We start from the raw sequence: 8,998 nt of genomic DNA on the forward strand, positions 1-8,998 counted from the left end.
TATTTTGTTTTGAATTTTTGGGATGTTACAAACCCTTCCCCCTTAAACAAATCTCGTCCCGAGATTTTAAGAAAAGTTAGGTTCCTAAGAGAGATTGAACATTTTATTAACAGGAAGACATACTTGGCATGGTCTGGGGTGCTTCCTGAGCTTCGATGGCGATCATGTGGTAGAGGCGGCCGTTGTTGTTGTTACGGTTCCTTCTACCGTGACAGCATTCGTTGCTGGGCAGGTGCAGCGGTGTTGGCGGCAATCTTGGCAAGCTTCTTGGGGCACTCATTGGAGTAGTGGCCCACAACTCCACATTCATAGCAGTTGATCGTGGATTTGTCCTTCGGGGTGACGGGGATGGCATTGCTTCCAGTCCTCGGGCCAGTGTTGGTGTTGTTGTTGCTGTTGGGGTTGTTGTTGTTGTGGTGGCTGTTGTTGTTGTTACCTCCGGGCTTCGGGGGTCCTCCGTTGTTGTTGGCGTAGTTGGGGCGATAAGTCTGAGCAGGTGGCCTGTTGTTTCTGGGGGTAAATCCTCCAGAGTGGTTGTTGCGGTGTTTCTGGGCATTGTGGGGCCCATTCTGGTTCATCATTCTGCGCTTGCGGTTCTCATTGGCCTGATGCAGCTTTCCTTCCATCTGTATGGCTGAGTCTACGAGGGCTTCGAGGTCAGCGAACGGAATATTCACTAACACAGTTTGCATCTCGTCATGCAGTCCGTTCAGAAATCTTTCCTTTCTCTTCTCATTGGTGTCGGTCTCATCCGGGGCGTACCTTGACAGAGTGAGAAACGTGTCGCGGTATTCCACCACCGACATCCTTCCTTGCTTGAGTTCACGAAACTCGTCTCTCATCTTCTTGATCAGTCCTTGGGGCACATGGTACTTGCTGAACTTCAGCTTGAAGTCTTCCCAGGTCATCATTTGTCCCGCATTCATTGCGCGGGCACTTGTCCACCAGGCTCTGGCAGGTCCTGACAGGTAGTGGGTGGCAAACAGTACTTTTTCTGCGTCTTCTACTCCCGCAACTTCGAGGTTGTTCTCCATGGTCTGGAGCCAGTCATCAGCATCGAGGGGCTCTTCAGTCTTGCTGAACATCGGAGGGTTGGTGTTCTGAAAATTCTTCAGCTTCGATCCAGGGTGATCGTGGTTTCCATGGCCTTGATTGTTCTGAGCTATCTGTTGCAGTGCGACAAGGTTTGCTTGGCGTTCAGCTCTCTCGACTTCTCGGTCTGCCATCATCGTCTGCAGCAGTTGCATCATGGTATCTTGAGTGGCGTTGCGGGTTGGTGGGGCCATCTGAACATTGAGGTAGATGATAAGATAAGAGGGAAATTTCTAGGGTTTGTTTTTGTTAAAATTTAAAAAGTTCATAAATTGAAAACTTGAGTAGTGTTGCGGGGGTAAAAACCAACAACACTTTTTCATTCATACCAAACATCACATAGTACAAAGCTAACACACCGTTGGTTTGAAGAACCATTCATTCGCTCTACGATACAAGGGGATCCTGATACAACTCACACCTACTTAAGTGCTTGGGTGATACTACTCTTCAGGGTGGAATTCTTCGTCTTCACGGGTAATGTGCTTGGCGAGAGGCGAGGGCGTTGTCCAAATCCCTGCGGGTTTTGTACATCCTGAAGTCCTGGAGTGCAACATAGGGGTTTATCTCCGGGTGCGGGGGCATGGTCATCGGTCTTCCCATGGGGTCATGTCTTGGGTAGTAGATGAAGCGAGTGTTCTTGATCTTGTCCTCATTTTGTCCGCACAGACGGAAAATTGCTTCTCGCATAGCTCTGACTAGTCCTTCCTTCCAAGTGTTTCCCGTTACCGAAAACCAGATGGTTTCCCATACCGGGGCTCCAAGCTTTCTTCGTAGATCAGTAGAAACTTCCCACCGAGGTGGTTCTCCGGAGTGGTTTTTGAGGGGTATTCCGAAGAACTCGGGATACGGGTGGCCTAGGTATTCCACTAGTTGCTTCAAATCCTTTTCGAACCCTAGGTCGCCTCCGCGACCAAGCTGATAGAACTCCCATTGGTACTCCATCTGTGAGCAATGAGGATGAGTAGGTTAATGAATTGATCAAGTGTGCAAAATTTTAGGTACAATTACCAAGAAAAGTAGAGCATGGATTTATTCTTTTGGAAAGATCTTAAGATAAGGGTGAGAATAAGTTTTCAGAAATATTCACTTTCTTTGTTTTGAAACTAAGTTTTTCGGACGTCCATTCTAACTAGGGTCTCCTAAGGTCAAACAATGGCTCTGATACCAACTTGTCAACGCCCGGATTTTTAAGTCCAGATGCCTATTATGCCATACATCGCAATCCCAGGAATATTGTTGTTGCGAGACATAATAGTTGAATATCATAGAGTCATCATTTATTACACACATAATCGTCTTACAAAGGTAGATCACATGATCCAATATTACAATAGTAGTTGATCTATTGATCAACGAACATCACAAATAGCGGAAGCGAAGTAGTAGTGGCTATCTAATCCACAGGCCAACGCTCGACGTCAGGAGCGGTCCTAGTTGTCGTAGACGTCCTGCTGTCCATCTTCCTCGTACTGTTGTTCACCTTCATAGTCTGGCCATTTGAATAGCCAGGGACAAAGCCATGAGTACTTTTAAAGTACTCGCAAACTAATACTAGTGTAAGCACTATCAATTTTTAGTAAGGGGATACTAAGCTCTAGGTTTATTTGCATAAAGCCAAGTTTATTTCATAAACATTTAGGAAAGACTCTTCATTTGCTAAACTAACTCAAGTGGGAACATTAGTGTCATTCCCACAACTCTGTTGTGATTCAATTCAAAGTCACCATTCACCTTTTAAATTCAAGTCCCAAGTCATATGTCACATTTAAAAAAAAAAAAATCCTGATGACGGAACAGTATGGCCTTTCCAACCGTCCATAACCGTGGATGCGGCTATTCGAATAGTTCTACACTCTGCAGAGGTCGTACACTTGTGCCACAACATTTGCAATAATCCGTCAGGGTTAACTGGCCCTGATTTACCATACTCCGTATGCGGACTACCAACCATAACCTTTCACTTACATACTCTAGTATGAGCACCTCTCCCCATGAGCTTGGCCTCCCGGTGAAAACCGCAGTCAACCCGGGAACTGCACAGGGCTTGGGCCGTACATTCACCTCATATTAACATCATTTCTCATCAGTTCTATTGTTGTAGAGGCAGCCTCCAGCCTAACCCCGATGACGCTTGTTTAGAGGGAACCCATACTAAAGCACATAAATTTCTAGTTAAGCCCTTACCCATATTGGGTATTGTGGGGTACTTTCAAATTGGAATGGTATCGCATCCGAACCCAACCATCAGTTTTCGTAAAATTCACCAAGTCATTCACCAGTCATATTCACCTTCAAAATCTTTCAATAGAATGACTCATCATTCCAAGGTTTTCAAAGTCATTGGTTTTCACAAGTTCCCATCTCTAGTAGTCAATTTTAGTTTAGCACTAGAAACTACTTATGAGGGATGCTAAGTATCTTGGATTGCTCTAGGCTAAGTTTGATACTCTTGCACTACTCCATAACTAGACTAAGTGAGTCAGGAATCAAAAAGATACTTTGATAAACAAAATTTAGTAAAGCTTGTAAAGTAAAAACTTGGGATAGGAGCATTAAGCATAAAATAAAAATAATGGTGCCTTGCTCTTGTAGAGCTTTGCACAAGGGAACCTTGCAAGAGTGTTAGCTTGCCTTGATTGGTGAGGTGATCAAAGTTTTCTGGCTCTTCCTCCTGGTAGAATACCTCCTCCTCTTGATAGTCTCCGGTACTAGCGTCTATAGATGAATACGAGGTACACAATCACCAAACAATACTTACATGCTAGACTAAAACACACCAAAGGGTTCACACAACTTATTCTAACATCAATTCAGGCATGGTATGGTGAGTTACTTGGTTTGTTCTTATTTAAGAGAAAAATAATTTCCTCTCATTAGGAGCATTTATTTGATTTGCTATTTAAGTCTTTGGAGAAAATAATTTCCTCTCATTAAATCCTATCAAGATTTAATCTCCACAAATAATAATAAGGTATGAAATATAAGTTGACCAAGGTCAACCTTTCATATCTATTATGAGGGAGTAATAATTTAAATGAGGTGCTACACCTCATATAATTTAAAACTAACATCTAAATGATTTAAAATCTCTAAGTAACCAAGCATGAGGCTTATTAGACCAAGGTCAGTACCTCTATTTGAATTATTTAGGATCACCATTTAAATGACAGAGGAGCTCCCATACTATTTAAATAAGTTTATGTGTATGTGTTAAATGGACTAGAAATGGCTCCATAGCCATTATTTGAATCTAGTCCATGATCATGCAAAACAACTATGCTATATTTTTGCATAAATAATTAGATTATGTCAAATGTGAATTATTAGAGTTGGAATCAACTCAAAATCATTTATAGATAATTTTTAGTATTTATTTGAAGTTAGAAAAGGCCCTGCCTTGTTATTTTTATCATTTGAATTTAATTACGAAATTGGACATGAGGCCAGTGGTATTATTTAGATAATTTCATGAGCTTTCCAAATATATAAAATTGGTTAAATTTGGTGTAGTAGATTTCCAACTATTCAAATTTGAATTCAACATCAGCAGGGAATTTGAATTAACAGAAATTCGATTTTTGAATTTAGTGGGCTTGGCGGGAACGCGAAATGGGCTAAACGGGCGAAAAGGCTTGGGCCGGCCCAGCAGGGTGACTCGCACACGCGGGCCGCCTGACGATGCGGGCTCCACCTGTCAGTGACTATTAACCAAGCGAAACGGTACGTGAGATGGGAGTCGTTGGATTAGAACTTGATCGGGCGGTCGAGGATCATCGTCGTCTCCGACGAGATCCCGACGATCTGCCAGCGAGCCTAGGGGGTCGGAGGACCTACCGGCGTTCCCGCGGGGTGCTGCTAGGTGCGAGGCGACGTTGTCGATGGTGCTGAAGCTCCTGGTAGCAGTGGCGAGGCGCGGGGAAGCGTCAATCGTCGGCGGTGATCTGCGGGCTCCGGCGGGCTTCGTCTTGCAATTGGTGGTGCTCCGGCGAGATAGTGTCAAATTGACTGGTGGAGAAGAAGCAGGGATAGGAGTAGAACGAGTTGGTGTGAAGAGTTGGAGCTCGGGGCGTCTCTATTTATAGCGGGGGAGGTGGCCGGCGGGTGCTGTGAAGGAGCGTCCATGGCGCGGTGCTTGGGGTGCTCGAAGGGGCAAGCGAAGGACGGCATCTTGTAGGCGTTGTCCTGGCGATGCTCTAGGTGCAGAGGGCGCAGCGAGAGGACGACGGAATCGTTCGTGCGCGTGCAATGTCTGCGGCGGTACCCGCGGCATAAATCCGACGAGGACGACGGTGACAAGGCCGCCGCAGCTCCTCGAGTGTGTCTAGGCGATAGAGGGTGTGGAGTGGATGCTAGTTCCAGGCATAGGGATGCAGGGGGAGGACGGCGTCGCTCGAGTGCCCGCCGTACTGGCGCGCTCCAGAGCGCGGTGACCGCGTGCACGGCGTGTACTGGCAAGGTCTGGGCGTGCCTCGCCTGGCCAATGCCGTGCATGGGTGAGCCAGGGCTTGGTACTGGCAGTGTCCTTGTGTGTTAGAGATGCTCGGTGACATGGTGAAAGAGAGAGGGGAGAGCCAGAGAGAGAGTGACCAAAGGTGGCCGGGTGTGCATGGCATGGTTCCTTTCTGCCCCTCTCTCCACTTTAATCGACCAAGGTGGTACAAGTAGAGATGCAGGAGGGGTAGGGGAGAGATGATCATCACTGATAAAGCAGGGTTTAGGCCAAAATCCGCTGGACAATAGCATGTAACCTAATTCAAAGATGCTGCCTGCCAAGTGTTTGATTAAATGGCCGCAAGAGAAAAATGTTTGAAATTTAAAAATCTTTTTGGTGGACTTCATTCATATTAATTATGGGTTAGAATGGTGGTGGTGGTGTTCATTTTGGAATTGATTTGCAACATTTCAAATTTGGCATTATCTTCATATTGATTCAAAGTCTCCTCTTGTCAATATTCTACTGGTCAACCTGGTCAACTTTAACCATGATGGTCAACATGAAAGTTGTAGACTTTGACATGGTCTTGGATGACCTGGCATTGGTTGACCAAGTTTAGTTTAGGATTTGAGAGATAAAGAGGTGCAAAGTAAGGAAGAAAATAAAAGGGTGACATATGACCATTATCATATGTGTGTGAAATTTGAATTTTCCTTTGATTTGAATCTGGTTTCTTTTATGCGTTTGTGTTTGTTTTTGTTATATATGAGTTTTAGAATCCATAGGGCAAGCAATGGTGGCCTCATATGAAGATTTGTAAAATTGCCCTTAGTGTATGTGAGGGAAATGGGGATTTTCTCCCTATTTGATTTCCCTCCAATTGATTTGACTTTTCTTGACTCTAATGTGATTCCTATTAGTTTAGAAACATTTTCAAACTATTGAAACCATTTCTAATGGTTTTGTTCAAAGATTTGCAAAAATGGCCATAACACATAAGAGATGATGTGTCAAATTTCATTAAACTTGTAAATTGTTGATCTTGCTTTACTTGGACATGGGTTAGGGTCAATTTAGTGTTATATTAGGTTGAGAGATGGTTTCACATCATTTGGTCAAGGTTTAGAGTCATAGGGCAAAATTTGGTGAAATGACTATGTGCCACATATGCCTCTATGCATATGTTGCATTTGAGTTTGAATTTGACTTGGCTTGACCCAAATGGTGTGGTTGAGTGTTAAAATGGTATATATGAGTGATCCCGCCATTCACAACAAGTCTTAGGGTCAAGGATCTCAAATTCACAAATTTGCTATTTTACTCACATATGCCTCTATGGCATTTTTAGTTTCTTTTTATTTTCTTTGGAAACAACTTGAATTAGGTTTGATAAGTACTAGGTAAGGTGTGTGAAGGTTTTCCAAACCTCTAAACAAAGTGGAAAGTTCTAGGGTAAATATTTATAATTAGAGCCATAGGCACATATGCCTTTTTCTTATTTAACTTCCTTTTATTTTATTTTAACTAGGATGATGAAAAGAGGGGTGGGGTTTAGGGTTTAAGATTATTTCAAATACTAATAACAAGCAATCATGGCAATAGCACAAGAATTAAGCAAGATCACTATGTATCAAACTTAATTTAATAAAAGTTTTTGTTGGTTCCAAAATTTGGAGCTAGTGAAATTCATTTATTTTGTTTTGAATTTTTGGGATGCTACAGAACATATGGGTTAGGAGTTAGGACTAATGGCTCCTCTGATCCCAGGAACAAAATAACAAGATAAACAATGCATATCTTCACAACCTTTCCCCGAAAGTCAGCGGCCAAGTAGTAAACATGTGATCAATTTCAACTCTATATCATTTGAAAAGAAAACATATTGATTACCATTTTATCTGGCCAATTCGGAAGAAAAACCTAAAATATGGTTTACCATTTAATTCAAGCAGCAATCGGCACCCGCACCCCACTCCACCACCATTGCCACCGCCATACCCCACTCCGTGAGACCGTAATTCATAAAAGGATATTTTTCATAGCAAAAAATAATAATGTCATGAAATTCATTATAGAGATAGTGCCAGCATTCATGAACAGATTTACACATATTTTGACTGGTTCTAGTCTCCAAGAATGCATGTGTGATAGTCATTTATGAGCATGTACGAACTCACAGAATACTCACTTAAATTCCTCCAACATTACTCTTTGTCCATATTTACAAGAAAACACTACTGAGTGGGAGAAACACACATTACAATCAGATGATGTTAGAAGTAATTTGATTATTATAAAATTATCGGTAATATGAATTAGCAATTTGGGTTACGTTGCACGAATGCTAAATCAGTTCACGGCTAATGCTACAGTCCATCTAACACTCCTCGCTCATATTCATTTCTGATATCGGGATCAATCAAAGAAATGAATATTTCTTAAACTGATGGTAACCATTACCCAATATTATTTAACACTAAATAGATATAGCATTGCAGACATGTAGCACCTGATCCCTTTGACAATTCAAACAAACTTAGAATTAGATGAACTTTTATCTCTACTTCAAGAAGATGACAACTTCCCAGGTACATGAATCAGCGATTAAGTCACCAAGCACCTGCACCTAGAATTTTCTTGAACATCTCTTGGTACGTTTTGGTATAAACAAACCAGCATGGCAGCTCAGGAGAAATAACATGGCACAAAATGCCATAGAAGTCTCTGAAATAATGCAAAGAATCTTATTCTCATATTTTATGAATAAGATGGATAATTTTGTATGGTATTTCAAGTGTCTCTGTCTTGATTTCACCCAAAACAATGCATGTTTTTGAGATAAAAAGAAGGTACCTGTTACAATTCATTGAATTATGATTCTCCTCATAGCCATCACATTTACAGTCGCCATACTGGCGAGTCCAGACTACAAGGTGGGCATGCACATTGTGCAACATTGCCTGCAGCCCTGCACTCCCCCAAAAAGTGAAATATAAGTTCAGTTTGTAAAGCAAAACAAGTTCTACACGAGTGCAGATCCCATGGATTTAACTGTAACTCCACCCGGTGATTTGAAGTTCATGTAAGAAGTTGTTCCACCTGATTAAATGGAGCAGATTATGTTGTTGTTTCTTCTTACCTAGCATTCGTATCTGTAACTCCCAAGTCAGCTCGTTCTCTTTGCATGGCTGATGTAGTGATGTTTCTTCTCCACAAAAGTCAATAAGTACACCTCTTTCCTCCTGATTCCCTGTTATTGTGGAATAGCAACCATGGCTGCGTTGCTTCCATCAGGATTTCCCAAACTTACCCAAACGAAGACTATATTTAGTACATAACACCTGCCTGGAAATTTGAGTCAGTGCAAGAAGCTAAAACTCATCAACAAGAAAACTTATTTAGTGCAAGGGAACTAAGTCTGATTGCAAACCCAGATTAGCCCCCGGAGGCCGAAGCTGCTGCGCCACA

At 42.4% G+C, this 8,998-nt stretch overlaps 1 non-coding gene across 1 annotated transcript; it reads right to left on the minus strand.

The window, feature by feature from the left end:
- Positions 1-7,668: 7,668 nt before the first annotated feature.
- Positions 7,669-7,772, minus strand: LOC127346314 (small nucleolar RNA snoR103). The gene has a single exon (XR_007879480.1). It is a non-coding gene; the product is annotated as a small nucleolar RNA snoR103 (small nucleolar RNA).
- Positions 7,773-8,998: the final 1,226 nt, after the last annotated feature.

This window comes from Lolium perenne, chromosome 3 (assembly GCF_019359855.2).
Source record: "Lolium perenne isolate Kyuss_39 chromosome 3, Kyuss_2.0, whole genome shotgun sequence".
NCBI lineage: Eukaryota > Viridiplantae > Streptophyta > Magnoliopsida > Poales > Poaceae > Lolium > Lolium perenne.